General features: G+C 41.6%; 1 non-coding gene across 1 annotated transcript; it reads right to left on the bottom strand.

Annotated features, from left to right (window-relative positions):
• Nucleotides 1-594: 594 nt before the first annotated feature.
• On the bottom strand, nt 595-701 carry LOC115832544. The gene has a single exon (XR_004028076.1). It is a non-coding gene; the product is annotated as a U6 spliceosomal RNA (small nuclear RNA).
• Between the last annotated feature and the right edge of the window lie 12,863 nt (nt 702-13,564).

Below are 13,564 nucleotides of genomic sequence, written 5' to 3'. Positions count from 1 at the left end.
ACAGGGGGCCCTCATCCAGTACTCCACCCACGAGGCACTCACATAAAGATGATGCAAATTACATATATCCCTATTTATAGGTGAAGGAAAGGAGGTGGGCAGTTTCCCTCACTTGCTCCCAGTCCTGGAATTCTGAAGCAGTGAAGCCAAGATTCAAACCCAGGATGCCTGGCTGCGAAGCCCACACATGTGCACAGCTGGCACCATACCTACCCTGTGCTGCCCACACAAGTCCCCACTGATATGCTTCGGATTTGTGTCCCCACCCAAATCTCGTGTCGAATTATAATCCCCAGTGTTGGAGGAAGGGCCTGGTGGGAGGTGACTGAATCATGGGAGCAGATTTCCCTTTTGCTATTCTCATGATAGTGAGTTCTCATGAGATCTGGTTATTTTAAAGTATGTAGCACCTCCTGCTTCCCAGTCTTCCTCCTTCTCTGGCCATGTAAAATGTGCCTCCTTCCTCTTTGCCTTCTGCCGTGATTGTAAGTTTCCTGAGGCCCCCCCAGCCATGCTTCCTGTACAGCCTGCAGAACTGTGATTCAATTAAACTCCTTTTCTTTATAAATGACCCAGTCTCAGGTAGTTCTTTTTTAAAAAATTTTTTCCTTTTAATTTTTCTTTGTCATCCTTGAACAGGGACCATGCTAATGTTCTCTGTACCATTCCAATTTTAGTATATGTGCTGCCAAAGTGAGCACTCAGGTAGTTCTTTATAGCAATGCCAAAATTGGTACCAGGAAGTACCAGGAAGAGAAGAGAAGAGAACTGAAAATGTGGAAGCAGCTTTGGAACTGGGTCATGAGCAGAGGGTGGAAGAGTTTGGAGATCTCAGAAGAAGACAGGAAGATGAGGGAAAGTTTGGAATGTCCCAGAGATTTGTCGAATGGTTGTGACCAAAATGCTGATAGTGATATGGATGGTCTCATATGGAAATTAGGAACGTATTGGGAACTGGAGTAAAGGTCATTCTTGCTATGCTTTAGCAAAGAGACTGGTGGTGTTGTAACGCTGCTCTAGGGATCAGTGGAACTTTGAACACGAGAGTGATGATTTAGGGTATCTGGCAGAAGAAATTTTTAAGCAGCAAAGCATTCAAGATGTGGCCTGGCTACTTCTAACAACATATGGTCATATGCATGAGCAAGGAGATTATCTAAAACTGGAACTTATATTTATTAATAAAAGGGAAGCAGAGCATAAAAGTTTAGAAAAACTATAGCCTGACCATGTAGTAGAAAAGAAAATCCCAGTCAGTTGCCATAGCTTATGCCTGTAATTCCAGCACTTTGGGAGGCTGTGGCAGGTGGATCACTTGAGGCCAGGAGTTTGAAACCAGTCTGGCCGACGTGGTGAAACCCCATCTGTACTAAAAATACAAAAATTAGCTGGGCATGGTGGTGCACATCTGTAATCCCAGCTACTTGGGTGGCTAAGGCACGAGAATTGCTTAAACCCAGGAGGCAGAGATTGCAGTGAGCCAAGATCACACCACTGCACTCCAGCCTGGGTGATAGCGTGAGACTCCTCAAAAGATTTAAAAAAAGAAAAACCCATTTTCTGGGGAGGAATTCAAGCCAGCTGCAGAAATTTGCATAAGGAGCTGAATGTCAATAGCCAAGACAATGGGGAAAACGTCTAAAAGGCACTTCAGAGATTTTGGCAGCAGCCCCTCCGATCTCAGGCCTGGAGGCCTAGGAGGGAAGAATGGTTTCATGGGCTGGGCCTAGGGCTCCACTGCCCTGTGCAACTTTGGGACACTGCTCACTGTATCCTAGCCACTCCAGCTTTAGCTAAAGGGCCTCAGATATGTCTTAGGTGATGGCTCCAGAAGGTGCAAGCTATTCAGTGTTGGTGGCTTCCATGTGGTGTTAAGCCTGTGGGTACACAGAGGGCAAGAGCTGAGGCTTGGAAGCCTCTGGTTAGATTTCAGAAGATGTATGGAAATGCCTGGATGTCCAAGCAGAAGTCTGCAACAGGCCTAGAACTCTCATGGAGAACCTCTGCTAGGGCAGTGTGGTGGGGAAATGTGGGGTTGGAGGCCCCACACAGAGTTCCCACTGGGGCACTGCCTGGTGGAGCTGTGAGAAGAGGGCCACTGTCTTCCAGACCCCAGAATGGCAGATCTATTGACAGCTTGCCCCATGCACCTGGAAAAGCCACAGGCACTCAATGGCAGCCTGTAAAAGCAGCCAAGGGGGCTGTACCCTGCAGAGCCACAGGGCTGGAGATGCGCAAGGCCTTGAGAGCCCATGCCTTGCATCAGCATGGTCTGGATGTGGGACATGGAGTCAAAAGACATTATTTTGGATCTTTAAGATTTAATGACTGCCCTGCTACATTTTGGACTTGCATGGGGTCTGTGACCCCTTTGTTTTGGTGGATTTCTCCCTTTTGGAATGGGTGTATTTACCCAATGCCATCACCCTCATTTTATCTTGGAAGTAACTAACTTGCTTTTGATTTTCCAGGCTCATAAGTGGTAGGGACTTGCCTTGTCTCAGATGAGACTTTGGACTGTGGAGTTTTGAGTTAATACTGAAATGAGTTAAGACTTGTGGGACTGTTAAGAAGGGATGATTGTATTTTGCAATGTGAGAAAGACATGAGATTTGGGAGGGGCCAGGGGCAGAATAATAGGGTTTGGATTGTGTCCCTGCCCAAAACTCATGTCAAATTGTAATCCCCAGTGTTGCAGGAGGGCCCTGGTGGGAGGTGATTGGATTGTGGGGGCCGTTCTCATGCTAGTGAGTGAGTTCTCAGGAGATCTGGTTGTTTAAAAGTGTGCAGCATCTCCCCCCACCCTTCCTCCTTCTCTGGCCATGGAAGACATGCCTGCTTCCCCTTCGCCTTTCATCAGGATTGTAAGTTTCCTGAGACCTCCCCAGCCATGCTTCCTGCACAGCCTACAGAATTGTGAGTCAATTAAACTTCTTTATAAATTACCCAGTCTTGGGGAGTTCTTTATAGCAATGTGAGAACAGGCTAATATGCCCACCTTGTAGCACGCCCACCTAGTGCTGCCCAGACATGTGCCCACATTGCTGCATGCCTGCCTGGTACAACTCAGACATGTGCCCACCCTGCTGCATGCCCACCTGGTGCTGCCCAGACACGTGCCCACTTTGCAGCATGTCTGCCCAATGTTGCTCACACATGTACCCATCCTGCTGCATGCTCACCCAGTGCTGCAGGCACAGAGACAAAAAGCTCAGTCCTGCATTCAGAAGTCTCTGGTCCACTGGGGGCCAGTGTGGTTGCATAGCTGTGAATAGCGCATGGGACCCACGGGCAGGTGGCAGCTCAGAACTTCCATGGAGCCAGGGATGTGGGTGGGGATGGCTTCCCTAGAGGATCGCATCCAATTGTGTCCATGAATCTGAGCAAAGTGATGGGGCCCCAGGAAGGGCAGGACAGATGGGGGCATCCAAGCAATGCCAGAGCAGAGAGGGGACACAGGGCAGTTCTGAGGCACCTGCGAATAAGAAAGGAAGAAGGAGAGCCTGGCGAGCACTCAGCCTGGACGAGCACGGAGATGAGAGGATTCGCTAACAGTGAGCAGAGGACATGGAGTCAAAAGGCCTTTGGTTTTGTTTTTCCTTCAGATGCAAAAGACTCAAGTATGTTTATGAATTGAGGGTAAAAACCAGAGGAGTAAGTAAGAGGATGCCGGGGGAGCAGGGGCTTAGCACAAGGTCTGCTCCATGGCAGCAGGGGGGCAAGACTTGGATCGCATTAGAAACAAAGCTCAATTGTGTGTTATTTACAAGGGACACTTAATACATCTTGATGTACGGCTTAAAAACAAAGGACTGATGTAGGCATTTGCAGAGGCGAATGTTGACAAAAAGTGCCGAGGAGTGACAATATTAGTATCAGTGGAAAATAAAGCACAAATCATTAAGAAGGACAAAGAGACCAATTTATATTAATAAGAGTTATTATAACCCATAAAGTTGTGACATCTAATACACAGCTGATACTCATGTTAGATGTTTATATGCCCAACATCAAATACCAAAATATATCAAGAAAACCTGTTCGATATATTAGGTAAATAGACAAGAGACCCAGCTGTAATGAGAAATTCGGCACGGCACTGTTGATTCCTGTCAAATCAAGTGTACAAAATAAATAAGACTATCAAGGATGTGAATCATATAATTTGTAATGGAGATTCTATAAGTATTGTATATGTCACACTTTACCCCTCCCTGTCATGAAATACTGCTTTTCCCCCATGAACCCACAGAATATAAGAAACATGTGAAAAGTCTGTTTATCTCATTCATTAGGGAAATGCAAATTTTTAAGAAATGAGCTGTTGTTCAACTATCAGATTGGCAATATTAAAAGTATTCCAGTTATCAAATTTGGTGAAGATCTGTAGAAAACATACTCCTCTCTTTGATGCTCATCACAGGCCTTCCCCCAGCCATGTGACCATGACTTGCTCTAATCAGTGATGGCTGAGCAGGATGGCAAGTGTCACCTCGTTACAGAGAAGCCAGCATGTGGTCCACTGTGCTTGCCTTTCTCCCTGTCACAGTGACCAACAGTGGCCCAGAGAGAGCGCCCTGCATCTTCCGGGGTTCTGGAGTGAGGACTGCGTGGTGCAGAAGCACAGCCAACCACAAGGACATGAAGCAAGGGTGAAAAAATGTCCTTGCTGTTGTGATCACTGGGGCTTGGGGGGCATTTGTCACCACAGCATCACCCAGCCCTTCATGACGGATACAGAAGACAATTGGGTAGTTCCTATTAAAAGTCTAGATGCTTATAAAGTGTGACCCAGCAAATCTACTTCTTAGCAAACACCTTTAAAAACACCCAATGCGATTCTCCTCTGAGCAGCTAACTCACATTGCCCACCGAGAACACACAGAAGAGCTAGACAACGCGCAAAATCAATCTGTTTAAAGGTGTCGGAGAGCTGTGGAAGCGATGAGACTAGAGGGACTAAAGTTCAGAGAGCAGGGACCTCTGAGAGGTAAGGTGATGATCACAGCCACACTTTCCTGGGGCCTTTGCCAACCTCACATGGCTGGAGGCTGAGGATCCAGGCATGGCCCAGCCAGAGGAACAGTGCTGGGGACAGGAAAGCAAGAAGAGCTTATAGTATCATTTGGGCTGGAGAGACAGGGGTGGAGACTTAAAGAGCTCAGGCACACAGTCACTTGACATTTGCCAAGTTCTGAAGCTGCATGGCATGAAAAGCTAAAATCTAAGCAGAAACCCTCTGAACAGCAGAGCAGAGTGTCCCGAACACCATGTGTGCCAAAGAGACAAAGACCCTGGGCAGGGAGCTCCAGGGAGCCTGCCAAGTTCGCATTTGAACTCACTGAAGGGTTCCATGGTAGAGAAGAGGTGAGCCCAAGAATGTCCCCAGCTGTGGTGCTCAGCCACTCACTGGATCTGGAGGGTCATCTTCCCACTCTGTCTGCCTGCCAGAGGAATGGGTGAATATTTCCTGATGTAGGACATCATGTGTTCCTTGTATAGTTTCTGTTTATACACCATGTCCCACAACCAATAAAAAAAATTGCTAGGCATGCCAAAAGACATGTGGCTAAAAACCAAGAAGGAAAACACACACCAAGAACAGAATCAGCAGTGAGGTGGTGGAGTAACAAATAAGGACCTAAAAATAACCAGGATGAAAACATGCAAAAAAAATAAAGGAAAAGAGGTGGAAAATAAATGACAATGGAAAATAATTTTACCAAAGAAACTGAATCCATAAAAATAACTAAATGGAAATTCTAAAGCCAAAAATCACAATATCTGAAATTAAGAACTCCATGGCTAGATCTAGCTGCACTTTAGATATAGCAGAACTCTGGGTTAAAGAATGAAATGAACAGTGAATTAAAAACATCTAAACTAAAGCACACAGAGGCACACAAATGAACAGAAGAAAAGACACATGACACCCAGTAAAAATGTCCATTCTATATGCAGTTGTACCCCTAAAAGGAGAGAGAGGGAGAAAGGAGAGAAGGCACATTTGAAGAAAAAGGGATTAAGAACATTCCAAAACGAAGGAAAGGCATCAGTCCACAGATTTAGAGAGTTCTGCAAGCACCAAGCAAGATAAGTACAAAGGAAACCACACTTTGACACGTGGTGGAAAAACTGGAAAAGGAAAAAGAGAAAACTTTAAGAGTGGCTGGAGAAAAATGATGTGCTGTCATCACAAAAGCAAAAAATAACATGGAGAGCTGAGTCCTCACCAAAACAGACAGCCAGAGACAGTGGGATGACAGTTCTAACACGCTGGAGTAAAAGAGAAGCGCAACTCAGGAGTCTATATTGGGGAACGTACGCCTCAGAAATGAAGACATTTCAGCAGAAATACTGAGAATTCATCACCACAGGCTTGAATGAAAGACGTTCTAAAATGAGCACTTCCTATGGAAGGAAAATAACTCAGACAGAAACATGGAAATAGAAAGAATGAGAAGGCGGGGGGATGTAAATCCTGGTGTAAATATAAATAGACATCCACTGTGTGCGACAGTAGCAGTGATGAGTACATTTAAATGCAGTGGGAGGCTGATGCACAGGCTGGCAGTAGCTGGAGCTCTGGCACCTCAGTTCTGGCAGAGCAGGAAATGGGCAAAGTCTACATTCACGTTGAACCCTTATATACTAGTCAAGGATGAATGCTGAAATCTCTAGGATAACTGTGAAAAATAGTAAAGCAATGTATACCTAGCAAGTTGAGAGGAGGGAAAGGAATAATAGGAAGAGTTCATTCATCTGAAAGAAGGCAAGAAGTGGAACACGAAGCAAATGAGTCAAACAGAAAACAAGTAGCAAGGTGACAGCAAACCAAACACAGAGAAATTGTGTTAAAGAGAATGGGTGAAATACCTTGAGGAAAAGGCTAATAATGTCAGATGGCATGCAAAAAATCAAACCCAGTTGTAAGGCACTTAAAAGACACACTCCTTGATATGGTTTGGCTGTGTCCCTACCCAAATCTCACCTTAAATTGTAATAATTCCCATGTGTCAAGGGCAGGGTCCGGTGGAGATACTTGAATCATGAGGGAGTTTCCCCCATGCTGTTCTCATGTTGGTGAATAAGTCTCATGAGATCTGATGGTTTTATAAATGGGAGCTCCCCTGCACAGACTCTCTTGCCTGCTGCTATGTAAGATGTTACTTTGCTCCTCATTCGCTTTCCACCATGATTGTGAAGCCTCCTCAGCCATGTGGAGCTGTGAGTCCATTAAAACTCTTTTCTTTACAAATTACCCACCCTCGGGTATGTCTTTATTAGCAGCAGGAGAACAGACTAATACACTCCTTATATACTTATATAAGGGTGTCAATTTGAAGAGTCAAACTCTGTAAAACATTTGAAGAGATTTATTCTGAGCCAAATATGAGTGACCATGGCCCATGACACAGCCCTCAGGAGGTCCTAAGAGCATGTGCCCAAGGTGGCTGGGGCACAGTTCGGTTTTATACATTTTAGGGAGGCATGAGACATCAATCAAATACATTTAAGAAATACATTGGTTTGGTCCAGAAATGGGGGAGAACTCAGAGTGGGGGGAAGGGTGGAGGGCGCAGGCTATAGGTAAATTTAAACATTTTCTAGTTGACAGTTGCTTGCGTTTGTCTAAAGACCTGGGATTAAACCGAAATGTTCAGGTTAAGATAAAGGATCGTGGAGACCAAGGTTCTTTTGAAGTCTTATAGAGGCTGCCCTTAGAGACAATAGATGAAAAATCTTTCCTATTTGCCTTTAAAGGGTGCTAGACTCTCAGTTAATCTCTTCAGGATTGGGAGGGCCTGGAAGAAAAAGATCTAGCAATGTTAATAGAGATTCTTTACTGATGCAAATTTTACCCCCACCAAGGGCGACTTTGCAGGGCCATTTCAAAATACGGCAAACAAACATGTTTTAGGGTAAAATATTTTGATTTTCTTCTTTGTCATGTAATGTTATGCCAGAGTCAGATTGGAAAGTAAGTCACGATATATACGGTTAAATACATTCCATCTGATGAGAATTTATGGTTTGTAGGGCATGACTCCCCAGACCCCTTAGATAGATAGGAATTTGGGCAAGTTAAAAAAATCAGAGCTTAGTCCTCAAGGGCACAAAACAGGTTGAAAGGAAAATAAATAGGAAAGGTAGAATATGTAAACACCAACCAGAAGAAAGCAAGTAGAGTGACAGAAATGTCAGACAGAGCAGGTGTGAAGGTGAGGTGCTTTGCTCCAGACCAACATGGGCATGTACAGAAAGAATCAACACTCCAGGAAGCTATCACAGCCCCAAGTAAGCATCAATGCATACATTATGTGAAACAAAAATTGACCAAACTTAAGAGAGAAATCCATGTTCATACAGAGAGACTTTACCCTGCCTCTCAATGCTTCAATGGCTGATTTAATAAGCAGACAGAAATATCAGTAAGGATATGGAAGTTCTGAATGACACAGTTGACAAACCTGACCTAATCGACAAGTGATTCAGACCGCTGCACTGGCAACAGCAGAACCCACGCTCTCTTCATTAGTACACAGGACATTCACCAAGATTGTCGTGTGCTGGATCGTGGAGCAAGTCTCAACACATTTCACAGGATTGAAATCATTCAGAGTTTGTTCTCTGTCCACCATGGAATTAAGCTGGATATGAAAACATAAATGCAACTAGAAAATCTCCAAGTGCTTGGGAATTAAGCCATATGCCTCTAAATCATAGGGCACAGAAGAAATCACAAAGGAAATTAGAAAACACCGTGGACTGTTGGATAATAGAGATACAGCATATTGAAATTGACAGGTGCAGTTAAAGCAGTGCTTAGAGGGAAATTTATAGCCTAATATGCATATAGTTAAAAAGAAGAAGGCTGAAAATAAATGATCTAAGCTTCTATCTCTAGAAGCTGAGAAGAGCTAAGCCTAGTAAGAGCAGAAAGATGAAAACAATAAACATATGACAAAAAACCCAATGAAATAGAAAACAGATGTACATTTTGGGAAATTCACAAGCCAAATTTGGTTCTTTAAAAAGATTAATAAAATGGATGTATCCCTAATAAAAGTGATCAAGGGGAATAAAAGAGAGAAAACACAGCCAGGCGTGATGGCTCATGCCTGTAATCCCAGCACTTTGGGAGGCTGAGGCGGGCAGATCACAAGGTCAGGAGTTTGAGACCAGCCTGGCCAACATAGTGAAACCCCATCCCTACTAAAAATAAAAAAAAATTAGCTGGGCGTGGTGGCATGTGCCTGTAGTCCCAGCTACTTTGGAGGCTGAGGTGGGAGAATCACTTGAACCCGGGAGGCGGAGGTTGCAGTGAGCCAAGACTGTGCCATTGCACTCCAGCCTGGGTAACAGAGTGAGACTCTGTCTCAAAAAAAAAAAGAAAAACACAATAAATAATATCAGGACTAAAAAGGCATTAACAAAATAATGAAAGGATATTATAAAAATTTTAAGTAAATATATTTGACAATTTAGATTAAATGGGTAAACCTCTTTCTCCCAAAAACAACACAATTTATCAAAAGTGACAGACAATATTTAATGTGAATAGTTTGATATTTCTTAAATAAATTGTATCCACTAGTAAAATGTTTCTCATCAGTAAAACTCAACTCTCAAATTATATCAGTGTATTTTTCCAAACATTTAGGGAAGAAATAACACTGATCCTACACAAACCATTTTATGGAATAAAAAATGAAAGAACGTGTCCTAATCCATTTTATGAGGCCAGTATAACCTTGATATGAAAGCCACACACAGACAAAAGAAGAAAGGAGAATAATAGGCCAATGTCCTTCATGAACATTCACAGGGAAACATAGGCAAATTGAATCAAGTGATACATAAAAATAATAGTATATTGGAACCATAGAGGAGGGTTTAATATAAGAATGCAAAATTAGTCAATGTAATTCAAATTATATAAAACAGAGACATTATAAGTCCATCCCAATAAATCCAGGGATGGATATAAATCCTGGATTTTATAAATTATATTTATAATATATATAATATAATATAAATCCTGGATTTTATAAATTATAAATTATAAAATTCAATTTCATGAAAAAATTCTTAGCAATTTGGAATAGATGTCATTGATCTTCCTTAAACTGATAAGAGAATACACTAAAATATTACAGTAAATATCATGACAGCAGGAATGGGGCAAGAATGTCCACTATCAATATTTATTTCTCTTCCACATAATAGTGTAGTTTGCAGCAACTGCATTCAAGCAAGAAAAATAAATTAAAATATAGGAAATAAAAAAATCAAATTGACATATTTTGCAGATGCCATGACTAATACATCGAAAAGCCAAACTAATGATAAACTTTTTAAATTAAGAAGTAAATTTAACAGTCACTAGTTGAATTTTTATGTATTGTAACAAAAGTTGGAAAATTAAAAATTGAAGCCCACTATTTACAATAGCATTAAAAAAATCTAACATCTGTGAGTAAGTGTAACCAGAGATGCATAAGACCTCTACACTGAAAATTAAAATAGATTTTTTTTTTTGAGACAGGATCTCACTTTGTCACCCAGGCTGGAGTACAGTGGCCCAGTCCCAGCTTACTACAGCTTCAACCTCCCAGACTCAAGAGATTCTCCCACCTCAGCCTCCTGAGTAGCTGAGACAATAGGTGTGCGCCAACACGTCCTGCTAAATTTTTTTTATTTGTTGTAGAGAAAGGGTCTCATCATATTTCCCAGGTTGGTCTTGAACTCCTGGGCTCAAGTGGTCCTCCTGCCTTGGACAAGGTGCTGGGACTACAGGCTTGAACCACAGCACCCAGCCTTGGAAATTACCAAATAGTTTTGAAAGAAATTAACAAAGACATAAATAAATGGGAAATTATATTATGTTCATAGATCAGAAGAGTAAATGTGAATTCTGAAAATAATTTAGAATCAATATAAATTCTGATCAAAATCCAAGCTTTTTTTCATAAATTGATAAGGTTGCATTAATCATGAAGAACAAAACTGAAGGATTTGCTCTACCAGATGTCATAACCTGCGTTGTCAGTAGATAAAATGGCCAGTGTTTGGCACGAGAGTGGATTGATTTACCACTGTAATAAATTAGAGTCCAGAAAAAGACATAAAGGTATACAATCACCTGAATGGTGGGAAAAGTAAAAGTTCACTGAGTAGAAAAAAGGTAGTCTTTTCAACATAGGGTGCTAGGTCAATAGAATTTTCATACTTTTAAAAATATATTTTGACTCTAACCTTATACCATATAAAAAATAAATTTCGGATGGATGGCAGATCTAAATGTGAATGGCCAAACAAAAACCTTTAGAGGAAAACACAGGGGTACCTTGTTGTGACCTTAGAGTAGGCAAGTATTTCTTGAATAGGAAACACAAAAACAAAATGATAAATGTTTGAGGTAATGGATATGCTAATTACCCTGATTTGACCATTACACATTGTATACATGTATTAAAATATCACTCTGTATCCCATAAATAATGTACAATTATTACATGTCAACTAAAAATAAAAGGAGAAAAAAGAAAACACAAAAACGCTAACTACCAAAAAGAATGATAAAGTGAACCATATGAAACTTTATTTTTTTATTTTTATTTTTATTATACTTTAAGTTCTAGGGTACATGTGCACAACGTGCAGGTTTGTTACATATGTATACATGTGCCATGTTGGTGTGCTGCACCCATTAACTCATCATTTACATTAGGTATATCTCCTAATGCTATCCCTCCCCGCTTCCCCCACCCCACAACAGGCCCCAATGTGTGATGTTCCCCGCCCTCTGTCCAAGGGTTCTCATTGTTCAGTTCCCACCTATGAGTGAGAACATGTGGTGTTTGGTTTTCTGTCCTTGCGATAGTTTGCCGAGAATGATGGTTTCCAGCTTCATCCATGTCCCTACAAAGAATATGAACTCATCCTTTTTTATGGCTGCATAGTATTCCGTGGTGTATGTACCACATTTTCTTAATCCAGTCTATCATTGATGGGCATTTGGGTTGGTTCCAAGTCTTTGCTATTGTGAATAGTTCCACAATAAACGTATGTGTGCATGTGTCTTTATAGCAGCATGATTTATAATCCTTTGGGTATATACCCAGTAATGGGATGGCTGGGTCAAATGGTGTTTCTAGTTCTAGATCCCTGAAGAATCGCCACACTGTCTTCCACAATGGTTGAACTTGTTTACAGTCCCACCAATAGTGTAAAAGTGTTCCTATTTCTCCACATCCTCTCTAGCACCTGTTGTTTCCTGACTTTTTAATGATGGCCATTCTAACTGGTGTGAGATGGTGTCTCATTGTGGTTTTGATTTGCATTTCTCTGATGGCCAGTGATGATGAGCATTTTTTCATGTGTCTGTTGGCTGCATAAATGTCTTCTTTTGAGAAGTGTCTGTTCATATCCTTTGCCCACTTTCTGATGGGATTGTTTGATTTTTTCTTGTAAATTTGTTTCAGTTCTGATATTAGCCCTTTGTCAGATGGGTAGATTGCAAAAATTGTCTCCCATTCTGTACATTGTCTGTTCACTCTGATGGTAGTTTCTTTTGCTGTGCAGAAGCTCTTCAGTTTAATTAGATCCCATTTGTCAATTTTGGCTTTTGTTGCCATTGCTTTTGGTGTTTTAGACATGAAGTCCTTGCCTATACCTATATCCCGAATGGTATTGCCTAGGTTTTCTTCTAGGGTTTTTATGGTTTTAGGTATAACATTTAAGTCTTTAATCCATCGTGAATTAATTTTTGTATAAAGTGTAAGGAAGGGATCCAGTTTCAGCTTTCTATATATGGCTAGCCAGTTTTCTCAGCACCATTTATTAAATAGGGAATCCTTTCCCCATTTCTTGTTTTTGTCAGGTTTGTCAAAGATCAGATGGTTGCAGACGTGTGGTATTATTTCTGTTCTGTTCCATTGGTCCATGGTACCAGTACCATGCTGTTTTGGTTACTGTAGCCTTGTAGTATAGTTTGAAGTCAGGTAGCGTGATGCCTCCAGCTTTGTTCTTTTGGCTTAGGATTGTCTTGGCAATGCAGGCTCTTTTTTGGTTCCATATGAACTTTAAAGTAGTTTTCTCCAATTCTGTGAAGAAAGTCATTGGTAGCTTGATGGGGATGGCATTGAATCCATAAATTACCTTGGGCAGTATGGCCATTTTCACGATATTGATTCCTCCTATCCAGGAGCATGGAATGTTCTTCCATTTGTTTGTGTCCTCTTTTATTTCATTGAGCAGTGGTTTGTAGTTCTCCTTGAAGAGGGCCTTCATATTCCTTGTAGGTTGGATTCCTAGGTATTTTATTCTCTTTGGAGCAATTGTGAATGGGAGTTCTCTCATGATTTGGCTCTCTGTTTGTCTGTTATTGGTGTATAGGAATGCTTGTGATTTTTGCACATTGATTTTGTATCCTGAGACTTTGCTGAAGTTGCTTATCAGCTTAAGGAGATTTTGGGCTGAGAAGATGGGGTTTTCTAAACATACAATCATGTCATCTGCAAACAGGGACAACTTGACTTCCTCTTTTCCTAATTGAATA

The sequence above is a fragment of the Nomascus leucogenys genome, chromosome 22a (genome assembly GCF_006542625.1).
Source record: "Nomascus leucogenys isolate Asia chromosome 22a, Asia_NLE_v1, whole genome shotgun sequence".
Lineage (NCBI taxonomy): Eukaryota > Metazoa > Chordata > Mammalia > Primates > Hylobatidae > Nomascus > Nomascus leucogenys.
The sequence above is the reverse complement of the archived record's forward strand: the minus strand, read 5'-3'. Positions and strand labels throughout refer to the sequence as shown.